The 12,618-nt window shown below is 38.5% G+C and overlaps 1 long non-coding RNA gene across 1 annotated transcript in view; it reads right to left on the reverse strand.

The window, feature by feature from the left end:
* Window positions 1-1,643: 1,643 nt before the first annotated feature.
* The window catches only part of LOC134215756 (uncharacterized), a 106,842-nt gene continuing 95,867 nt past the window's right edge, over window positions 1,644-12,618 (reverse strand). Inside the window, exon 4 of the long non-coding RNA XR_009980295.1 lies at window positions 1,644-1,909. This is a non-coding gene — a long non-coding RNA (uncharacterized LOC134215756). The remainder of the gene's footprint in view (window positions 1,910-12,618) is intronic.

The following is a 12,618-nucleotide window of genomic DNA, read 5'->3' on the forward strand; positions in this document are numbered from 1 at the left end:
TGATCTTGAACTAAGGACTTCAAAATAAAGAAATCAGTACAGTTGATACGGCTTTAAATTATTTTAAACTCAAACCGGCATAAATCATTCGTACTCCCACTTTTGACACCTCTGATTCGTTATTGGAATAAATACTCGAAAAATAGAAGCGAACAATCGATTTCAAAATTCTTCCCCAATACAGCAGCTCCGATGGCGAAGTGGCCCGTGTGTTTCCATGCCAACCCACACTCCCCATCACTCCTATGAAAAGTGTATGGAACCTACGATATGCGAAGGCAAGACTTGATGGGAAAAAGAAGCCGCGGCGGGGATGGGGGTGGTCGTCGGCCGTTTGCAGGATCACATTCGCATAAAACACATCGTTTCGCGTCGAAGTGAGAACGATATGACAATCATAATCGTAAACCATATTTTTCCGTCAACCCCTTCTCTGCTGATTCGGCACGGCGCGGCGCGCACTCGAGAACGCTCCGCATCATCATGTTGGTTGGTCGGTCGGTGGGATCCGGGCCGTGGATCCTTTTACGCTTGATGAATTGGTGCGGTGTGCGCGGTTTGGGTCTTAGTTGACGTTTGGTGTTTTCTGCTGCGCGATGTGATATTTTTCAACCAAACTGCAATGTGAGCTTAACGTTTCAGCGGATCAGATGCGGAGGGAAAAAAAAAGTATTCCACCCGCATAGATTTACGATTCGGTGGAGATTTTTATAATGCCCCGTTTAAACCGTGAAATGGGTTGCACTTGAAGGATGGCAAAAGTGTCGCTCGCATAGGATCGGTTTCAGTGGATGTATTGTTTAAGGAACTGAGAAGGAATCACTTGAAGAGTCCTGTCTTGGCAGGTTGTTTGATTTATTTCTTTCGTTTCAGATTTATTAACAATAAATTTAATTTAACGTATTTCTTTCTAAATGTCTCACTGTTTTTTTCAGTTAGATATATTATTATTATTTACTGTTTTATATTTCAAATTCTTAACTAACAATATGCGTTTTTAGCCGAACTTAACCAACTGCAGAGCTCATTTGCTTCTAAATAAAAGACTGTCTCGGGATTCGGAGCATAAGCAATGAACTTTGAGAGGTATTTATCACAATCTATCTATATAAAAATAATGAATTTCTTTCTGCCTGAACCTTATAGACTCCGAAACTACTGAACCGATCGGCGTATGCAGAGGTTTTTGGGGCCGGGGAAGATTCTTTCGATGGTTCTACACAAGGATGTTAACGATCATTCAGTAATTTGCGTTCGATCATTTAGTAGTTTGTCAATAACACATTCTAGAAGCTGAATTTCAAAATATGTTGTATGGTGGACTTCTAGTGCGAAGGTTTTTCTACAACTCTGCCTAATGGTTCGTTGTTTGAATTCCACTAGTAACGGAGTTATAGCTATAGTTTCAGTAACTTAGACTTAATGATAATAAAATTCCAATCATTTAGTTTGAGTTACTGCAACTAGCGCTCTAACTCCGTTTTTAGTTGAATTCTAATAACGAGCCATTAGGCAAAGTTGTAGAAAAACCTTCGCACTAGAAGTCCACCAGAATATTTTGAAATTCAGCTCCTGGAATGTGTTATTGACAAACTACTAAATGATCGAACGCAAATTACTGAATGATCGTTAACATCCTTGGTTCTACACCCATCCCCCCTTTTAGAAAGGGGGACTCCCAAACAAATGAAACAGACATTTCTGCATAACTCGAAAACTAATCAGAGAATAAATCAATTTTAAACGTCGGGTCTGCTAGTCTGATATAAAAATTATTGGTTTCGGGACGATATGCTCACATCCACAGGATAACTGCAACCAAGGCTCAGTTGTTCTTCATTGTACTATTATACTTATCATTGAAATGCGTTACTCAAGTTTCATTCCAGTTATTAATCATGAATCGTACCTGTAAGTAAAAGAGAGGGAAACATATTGTAAATTTTTTTTAGATGAGAACATATTTTATTATAATTAGGAGCTTGATACAAATTTATCTTCTTCTTCTTCTTCTTATTGGCATTACATCCCAACACTGGGACAGAGCCGCCTCGCAGCTTAGTGTTTACTAAGCACTTCCACAGTTATTAACTGCGAGGTTTCTAAGCCAGGTTACCATTTTTGCATTCGTATATCATGAGGCTAATACGATGATACTTTTATATTACAAATTTATATCATCTCGAAATATCAAAGTTCGCCCTAACTTTTTGTAGCCATGCGTGGTTACTGCTGAAAAATATCACGAAAATGTTGAACACGCACACTTTAAATGGCTACGCAGTCTTTGACAATTGAAACAAGATTTCTACGACACGAGTATGGTGTCTTTCTTCTGATAGCCAATCAATAACAGAAAACAGAAAGCCTGTTTATATTTGGTACTATTTTCAATAGTGAGTATAGTTTTAATAGTTTCATGTGTGAAGCAAAAAACTATCTAATTGAAGCCCTACTACCAACGTGAATTGAGATGAAAAATGAAACAGTTTCTTTGCAGTAGATTTCATTACGCTTTCCATAATTTGTCGGGTTGATTTTTAAATAACGAAATTTTATACATTTTTTCCAGATTTCCAGATTAGCGGTTGTGTTATTTTGTATTCCTCGCACGACGATTCTTATAGGAGATTCAAGCTCTGTTTCAACTAAACTCTCCTGTTATATCAAAGGATGACATTGCCCAGTTTATTATCGTAATATAGTTTATTGTAATAACTAATCGAGATTTATAGATCAAGTCAGTCTACCTATCGCCTTTTTTAACGAACCCCACATTTTCCGTTCATTCTTGCCGCTAAACCTCTGATATAATCATAAATCTGCAAATTTCCACAAACCTCATCGCATAAAAATCGGCACCACTAGCGAAAAAAAGAATCGCAAAGCATGAGAACGTGTTCGACTTTTCCGGCACTCAATTTTGGATTTATAACGCCCCTGCATACCTCTCCCCCGTTTCGATACGGCCATATGCACCGGCGCTGATTACGAACACTCACGTGCTGAAAGTGCATTTCTCGGATATTTCCCGGAGCTCCAACTGGGGGGATCCAGCTTGGGCGCTCCCACCAGGAGTCATGCTTCCAATTTACGTGCTCCAAAGTACAGCGATCAATTTTATTGCCAGTTTCTGTACCTCCAATAAATCCAACTCATCGGCACTTTCGAACCAACCAGCAGTGCCGCCCTCTGCCCAGCCTGTCTCGCTATGACACACACAATATGAAGTGCTAAATGCGTCATCGCCAAACTATAACTGCTAGACCTTTGCCGGATGGAGTTCATCGGTTCTCGTCCTACCAGCCCGCGCCTGGGCACCTAACCTCGAGCAAGTCTGAGCGAAGTGCTGCACCGTTTGGGAAGAAGGATCGGTACGTGTTCATATGTGAGTGGTGGAAAAATATCATGAAGCTTTGGCCTTATTCGGACAGGCACTGACGACGACGACGAAGAGTATGAAGAAAATTATATTCCGATAATTGGTTTCATTATCGAAGCTACATGTTTTTCCTATAAAATTTATGTGTGACTCCGCTGCACTCTCGTCGTGGTCTGGGGGAAACGTACGACCTTTGCAGTATGATGGATTTCGTCATCTTTACAAGTTTCGCAGTGAGTCTGGATGTGGACACCGATATATGGAAAAAATAAATCGAGTGCATATAGAGTGTACTTTGGTGGCAGTGGGTGGTATCGATGCTAGATACAAAAGGCTCTCGTAGCAAAGGAGCAAGAGGAGCGCACAAGAAAATATTGGATTAATGCGAGAACATAGGGTAACTGCATTGGTTCTCCGTATCATCGCTCATAATATTATCATAACAAGGAAGCGAGGAAATAAAATTGGAAGGACTACTTTCCAAACTGAACACAATTTCACATAGTTCAATGTTTTGCGATTTCAATTTCCACGTGCTTACTGGCGGGGGTAGCTCAGTTGTTGTGAAATCCAATCCGGTGAGGAATGGAATGGAACGTTTTGTTGCTGTTAAGTATTGGAAATGCGCATTATTGAAAATAAATGGGTCCTTTGCAAGGCCACCATTCTATACAGAAGAAAACTGCAAAAGTACAAGTACAAAACATAATCGCATGGCCACGACAGAAAGATAAATCGCAACGGTGGCCCCACGTTGTCCAACATCTACATTGCGGTCATATCACACAACCCTGAAACTTACTAGGGAAGATGCGGTCAATATGCGCCCTCTAAGCTAATCACTTAATTTAATGTTCATTTCATCCGAAACGTGAATTTTCGAAGTGTTTATAAATAATCTAATATATCAGTCATTGTATGGTCCAAAAAATTCCATGTAAAGTGATTAATTATTTTTAGAGCGTCTTTAACCTTCCATGTAAAGCCAGCAATATTGAAACAAAACGATTTTATTCCAAAATTGAGAATTTCAATCCAAAATGAATGATGCTGGGCAATATGCGCCACCCCAAAATGATAATCAAAATATTTCAATATTTCTCACCAAAACTTTTAAACTCTTCTGCACAAGATTAGTGTCAACTCTATCCTTTCAGTTAGTCAACGTCTTAGACTGATGGTAATAAGAAAAAATATTTGTTGTACCTGAAGAAAAAGCATTTAAGGCCAGAAACGCCGAAATTGCGTTGAGTTGAGCCAAAATAATACTTTTTTTTAATAATTTATTAATACAGAGTTTTTGACTAAGTTTTTTCGTTTGACAGCTTACAAATGTTTTTGGCCTCAGCTGCTTACGATTTTGAGACAAAATTTGGGATATAAACCAAGAAAAGGTGGAGGCGCATTTTACTCGACCGGCGCATTTTATATACATATTACCCCTATGTTGTATTTTATGAATGAGGGGGTCAAAAGTAAAAAAGTTTTAGTGACAAAAACCTTAATATATTCTATATTAAGCGAATTGCGAAATTCATATGATTCTTCAATTTACAATTGTCTGTAAAATCTCACATATATCATGATTGAAGTAGAATTTATATCAACATATTGCCAAAAAGCTATAAGAACAAAGTATGTATGATATCCCTAACTAAACTTTGTCCAAAATATCACTTACACTCCTCTCCGTCTAATCCCCTTACATGTGATGTAAGTCCAACTATTGATGCGCCCCCGAAGCTGATGAAGTTTAAGATACGAATGAGCGACCAAAATACACGGTCAGCTAACTGTCAGCGAGACCGAGAAAAGAGATTTAACAAGATTTTTTTTATACTTTATCACACGATCTTCCAAGACACCAAAATAAGCAGTGACAAGAATCCCTTGACTCTATCAATCCAGCCCAATCCGCCGTCGAAATACGGGGGAAAGTCAATGCGCTAAGTAAGGGTATGCGATAACACAATTTTTCCTGACGAAACGAAACGAAACGAAATTAGAAAAGCTAATGTTGTTTCGAAACGAAACGAAACGAAATTCAGATTTACTTCCGAGACTTCGAAACGAAACGAAATCGAGGTCCATTTGATTCAAAATTTTACGGAACGAAACGAAATTTAGTATTTTTTTCCGCGGAATTTTTATTTTCTAATTTTTGTATATATTATATATGTACATAAGGCCGATACAAATATTTAATTTATTTTATGTCACCCCCCCCCCCTTCAAATTTCCCAAAATATTGAAGGAAAGAAAAAAAAATTTTTTTTTTAGGTTTTTGTACTTTTTTTATATTTTGAACTTTATGCAATACTGTTTTTATCTTGATACGAAATATAATATTTATAGACCATAAATGTGTCCCCAATAGTATTTTAAATGAAAATACGTGCATTTATCTCTATCGACATAGATATTCTATATCCTATCCTTACAGATTCCGTATAAGCTCCCTTACAATATATGGCCGACCCATTTCCATCCACGTTTTCGAACATCTATTGTTATCGGTATTTGATGGCTTTTATGTTGCGCGGCATACGACATCCAGCTGTAGGGCCGTTCGCATTATAAATTTTAGACATCATCGGCGTTATTTTTGCCTAAACACAATACGTTTCACGATAAAGTAATACATTCGAATGTTGGTGCGTGGATCAATCCGGTTGGGTATCCAAATATTTCGAACACTCGCGAAGGTAGCCACAGACTTCATGACACTTGGTTCTATGTTAATCGCAATTTCGCAATCTGATGAGAGACTGTCAAGATATTGAAGTCCTCCGATTGTTCGGCTACTGCAAAGTTTGAGGAGCTTTTCCCGTTGACACTCAACCACCTGGTCCTGCGGGCGTTGAAGGTGGTCCCGCCGCGAAGAAGCATACGGTTAGCTCATTAAGCACACACAAACGACCATCGCAGTACTAATATGGCGTTTCGTGTTCATTAGCCAAATCAGAGTCGTCTAGATGTTCCACAACAATAATCTGCCAAAGCAGCTCAAGGTATGGTACACGGTTAATCGCACCCACCAAGATCTTTTCGATTACGCTGAGAAGTAACAGTGCAGATAAAATGCATCCTTGCCTCACATTAGCGACTACCCAGATGAGGTCAGACAAAGCTCTGACCTTATTTGAAAACCCTTGCATCCATGGGCGCCAAACAGATTTTTATGATTCAGACAGACATCACAGACAGCATAGAGTCTCCTCCACCAACTTCCAATCGCTTTTAGATTTAGCGCCGTTAGATTTCCTGCTTCGGATGGCTGCTTTTTGAAGAACGCTGGCTGAGACTTGAAGAAGCTGTCCGAAGTGATCGAACCAACATTTCAGCTTTCCAAGCCATTGAGTTTATTGAGGCGATAATCTTCGGTTGTTGCAGCCATCTTTACTTCATCGGCCAGGATGTTCACCCACGCTAGCTTGTCCTATCTGCAGCAACGTCCGACTCCCACTTACAGAGATACATACCCTAGACGGAACTCGTACTTCACTCCTCTGATTCTTCCCGTTCCTCAGCCTTTGATTCTATACGCTTCTCAATCTCCAGTCGGGCTACATCCATTCTATTTGCTGAGTGCGCAACTCATCCAAGTTGATCCCACCGGATTCGATAAAAGCATTCTTCGCCGCCCACTTCTATTTTACGCGGCCACCTTCCAGAACATCCACTAACTGAGTTCTTTATTCTTCAACGAACGATCTCTTCACAGCTGGATCTTCTAGTCGGTCTATGGTGAATCGACACCCGAGTGAATTCTCCCGTGAAAAATGCGTGGTCAGATCTTGCCAATTATAAGATGATATTCTCAAACGCGATGTCACCGCTGCGTTTATTACGAACTCAAGAAGGCACCGTCTCTATTTTCAACTGATCCATTTCCAGAGAAGCCAAATACTAGTCCTGACAACTAAAAGCGGCTCTAGATAAGTAAGTCAAACACTGTTGGCTGCATACGGGAGAAGTGGACGCGATTGACTCCCCGGTCAACGATGATAGGAAAGCCGCAACAACCGGCGATAATCGCCTCCTCTACGATATTTCACGACGCCTGATTGGAACAAGGACAAATCCGTGGGTGCCACAAGACAAGACAAGACATGTCAGTCACTCACCGATCCAACTGATCAGCTGAAACATTGATTCGATCACTAAGACCACTTTTGACGACTTATCCTAATTCAGATATAGGGAAAGATTGACAATTCTCCGACGGCAGCAGACAAGATTCCGCCTGGATGATCATGTGAGAACCATACTGCCATGCTTTGCACCATCCTGGAGCAGGTGAATGAATTTCAAGGGTCCATTGGTACTGATTGACCACGAAATCGTCTTCGATCGTATGAATCACGAAAAACTGAGGGGTGTCCCTAAAAGCAAGAGAGGTCTAGACAAAATCCAGAGTAGCACAATATAATCGCTAGAGTGGGGAAAGGCTGGATGTACTATATCTCTCTTGATATTGCCCATAGAATTTAACGAAATCATGGACCGCTCTTGCAGCCCACCATAGAGCAATCATACTACCTCGTCCCAGATGACGATACTGCAGTACTAACGCAACAGTGCACTGGAGTAAACTGAATTACCTGGTTGAACGTTCCTCTCATTACCATCAACAACACCGAATCATTGGATGTGAACAACTCCAACTCCACGGTAGCCGGGAAAACAGTGGAGAAGGTCGAAAACCAAATCCAGTCAACGTTGGGTGGCAGTCTATTCAATGCACTAAACCCCGAATACTCAACTCTAACGTGGAATCTGTAATGTTATACGCCAGTAATACTTGGTATGCATTAGCAGATATCTCTTAGATTTGCTGATTCAACTGATTCAACCGATGTCAATGTTTTACAACTCGGACCTGGTGGTCTCACAACTGGATTCTGAATGTTGAGTCCCATCGACGATGCCATCGAAATCCGATATCAACAGCAACTCCACAATGTGAATGGACGTAGGCCTTCCATACACTACGTAAGAGCGGAGGCGAAATTTGCAAGCAAGCGCTGAAATCTGGCAGGACATCGCAGCAGGGGCAGATCCCCTGGTGAAGAAACCCTAACAGAGAAATAAATGAAGCCAATAGGAATCAGGGCCCAATTCAAGGATGGAGATCTTTTACGTTGGCCCTATATCCCCCAAAAATTGCGCAGAACACGAGAGTGAGTGTGTGACGATTGGATCCCAGTTTATAAATACCACATGTATATAGGGCTGAGAGGGAAACCAATTTGCCATATAGCCTATGTATTGATGATGATAGTCCCGCCACATACCCCTACAAAGGTTTGAGCTAGACGATTTATCTTTAAGATAATTAATTGAATGATATAATAACAATTTAATCAGATTTGCAAAAAACAAAAACGATCTGATTACCATCACAGATATGAATTACATAACTTTTCATTACTATCCAGCAAAAAATGTAAATTTAAAAAAAACTGTTGTTTTCATCTACAGATTCTCATAAGCATCGGTAGTGATACTTCGAGTTTATACTAAAATGCAAAAACTTGTGATACCTCTCGCACAGATTTCAAAAGTTCCACCAAGAATCGCGTTTCATGTTTATACAAGACCACGTTTATCACTCGTAAGCATCAATAAAATTAATAATCTAAGTCGTCAACAAAACTAAAACTTGTGTTACCGCTCCGTCGATATCAAAAGTTTCGGTATCAACCACGGGAACAAAACTCTACCAGATAGCCCATTACTAATCCGAAGAATCATTCAAACAGTTGAAAATTTGCAAGTCTGTACATAAGTTAAAAAATCATCCATATCTGCTTTGCGCGCGCGAGACTCAAACTTTTGTAGACTACACAAAAAGGTCAGATTACAATTACGTCAATATATATAAAATCCATCATCATCATCGAGGCGAACAAAACAGTTTATCATGGCCTCAATAAATATAAAATACAATTGTCCAAACAAACAATCCGTCGGTCAAACTTCGTCAAGATACAAAATTTATTGAATTATAAAAGTCAACTAAGTAGCTGCTTAAAAGGCAGCTTTTACGTGTGAAACACAAAGTCTCTTAAACTGTGATAATGTCGTTGCATCGTTTGATATGTGTAGGCATCGAATTGAAATAATTGATACCTTTAAAAACAAAGAATTTTGTGAAGCTCCATGCAAAAAGTATGGTGTTCTTATATCTTCCGCGTTTCTTGTGTTATATCTATGAATGTCACTTCCTCTTTCAATTCGATCACACAAATATCGAGGCAGCAATCCGTTAATTACTTTAAAAATGAACACCATTGTCAAATACACAATTCTTTGCTTCACCGAGAGCCACTGCAAAGCATCCAACAAAAAAGTTGAAGAAGTGAATCTGTTACATCTCGAAATCAAACGCATAATCTTATTCTGCAAACACTGCAATCTCGATATTTGTGTCTGATTTGCTAAAAACAAAATGGAAGGACAAAAGTCCAAGTGAGGAGAGATGATTGATTTGTACAACTGTATTTTGCTAGCAATATTTAATTCGTTTTTCAGTCGACAGAGGATCCCATACATCTTGGCTATTTTCTTGATGACATTGTCAATATGTTGGTCAAATTTCAATTTATCATCAATAATCACGCCAAGATATTTAATTTCCCGTACGCGATCAAGTGTCTCTTCATCAATTTTCACCGAGACATTATCAATTGAACGATTTCGCGAAATAATCATGTACTTTGTTTTACTAATATTCAATTTCAACTGTTTGTACTTCAACCATCTACTTAAAGAATGCAAATCTTCATTCAAGCGTTCAATCGCATCTTCTAAGTCTCTAGCTGCAATGAATAACACAGGGTGAGGGTCTTGAGGATCTATTGAAGTTATAGAATCAAGGTAATTTTGAGTATCTAAACAACTCAAATCCCGAACACTGGCGTTTGAGCGCCCTAAAACAAAAGTTTTCATCGTTTTTTTGTACTGAGGATCAAGATTACAAAAGAATTCAAGCTCCTATTGAGAGAATTACATAAATAAAGAAAAAATGGCCATTTAAAAGCGAGTGTTCGGAATTTGAGTCAAAACGGTACGTGTTTGCTGAAAGATAGGACATGATGTGACAATTAAATCGAGACATCCTTCAATCGGTAGCTCTGGCAAGGTGGTGGCCAGTGTAACCAAATTAATTTGGTACGTAATCATACAAACAATGTGTTTCAAAACTCAATGTTTATCTTTCTTCGTATCCATTATTTATTGTAGAGAAGCGAAAGATTCAAACACAAAAGATTTCACTTAAGAAATATGACTGTTAGATAAAAAATGACAAAAATGAATATAATACTTAAAATCAACAGTTATAAATCTTTGAGAATAATGTAAACACCTTTTATGCTAACACACTCAAACGCTAAACGTAAATTGCTAAATATTAACTTTTAAAACCAGCAGCACGTCCAAACTAACAACAAACTGCCCTACGGAAAACGCGCCGCACCGGCACGATTGTAACAGAAAATCGATACAACTTTGAAGCATTTGAATAATCTGGATCTGCAGGATCTAGAAAATGTGAGAAAATTCTAGATATCCACACGCAAAAAAAAGGTTCCCGAATTCCGAACCAGCATAAATACAGTGTGATTTAAGTCATGGATTCAAGAGCTTCCAGTCCCGAAAGCGTGCCTTAAAATACATCGTGAACTCGTTAGTTCACGAGTATGAACGCTTTTTTTTGCATGCATGATATACGGAATCAAAAATATCTGACGGTAAAGTTTAGGTCATGGCAATGATCTCAATCGGAAGGATCTTAATCAATTCCAGAATCTAAAATAAATGAGATATCAGAGAATGCCACAAATCTAGAGCATTCTTGAATCTGCAAAGATCTAAAATCTACTTAATCAGGAAAACTTCTGAAACATCACCATCTTCATTTCACTGTTTTCAAACAATGGTTGTTCAAATTGAATACGTTCAAAAGACAACGGAAAACAAACAATACTCAGTAGATCAGTGACGAATATTTTGCTTACCGAAAAGTTTTCACAACTAGAGCACAGATCGAAAAATCGCCTCATAATACAATACATTTCCCCAAAACTAACACTATGTATAAAAATACAGAAATGTTATATTAAACTTGATCTCGGCTCCGTAACGCTTCACGTCAATTGAGCCTCCAAGATTTTTACTTTTTATTTACACAACTCAGTCAACTTGAATAAAAATAGAGCTTACCAACACGATGAGATATACAAATTATGTTTACGTCACTGAACAATATTATATAAATGAATGCATTACGCAATGCAATGATATGCATTACGATTTATACTTGAACACTTTCAACAAAACATTGAAGAAATTTTCAAGTGAAAACCTGAATGCGTTTCAGTTGAAGATACAGAATTGTATTACGTAGCGAGATTTAGTGAGAAATTTATATGAATAAAAATTTGAGTAGAGTTTCAATGATTTATTCAGCGGCGCAGCCGAAATTTTTCATGATTTGACAACTTGAATTATTGAATAATTCATTTAGAAATTCCGCAAAATTTCGTTTAATTTCGTTAAAAGTATGATTTTTCTGTCGAAATTTTTCAAATTTTACGATACGAAACGAAATCAGAATATCAGATTTCGCCATACTCAAATTCCGCGAAATTCCGCGGAATTTCGTTTCGAATGCCCTAAAACGAAATTTTTCGAAATACCGCATATGCTTAGCGCTAAGTGCAAAGCATAGATCTTCCTCCATCTGCATAGATTCACAAGACCGTACTATCTCCGATCTGCCAGAGGAGGTGGCTAATGAACTCGGGGAATTTTTTGCATCACTCGCATCGTCGGTGATGCATTGTCGTTTTCAACAACAGCTATCAGGTTTAGAATAAAGTTAAACTTTTTTTGTAAATATCTTAAATTTTGGATTATAGGTAGAACACATGAATTCATCGTACGTACTACTTTAAAAGGAATTACACTACATTGTTATTCAATATATAAATTATTAAATAAATAAGTGGAGACCCAGATGGTTTTCAAAAGCTCAAAGCAATATTTCGAATAATCTTGGACCCGCTAGGTTCTCCAATAAACCAGGCATTTCTTTTCCCAACGAATGGCGGCTCAACCACGTTATTCCAATCCCTAATAAAGGTGACTCCTCACCGCGACACCGCATTATTATCAGTCTATTTTGTTGACCTCCTGGGTATCAAAGATTGTCGAGAGTTTAGTTAAGC

This window comes from Armigeres subalbatus, chromosome 2 (assembly GCF_024139115.2).
Source record: "Armigeres subalbatus isolate Guangzhou_Male chromosome 2, GZ_Asu_2, whole genome shotgun sequence".
NCBI classification, from domain to species: Eukaryota; Metazoa; Arthropoda; class Insecta; order Diptera; family Culicidae; genus Armigeres; species Armigeres subalbatus.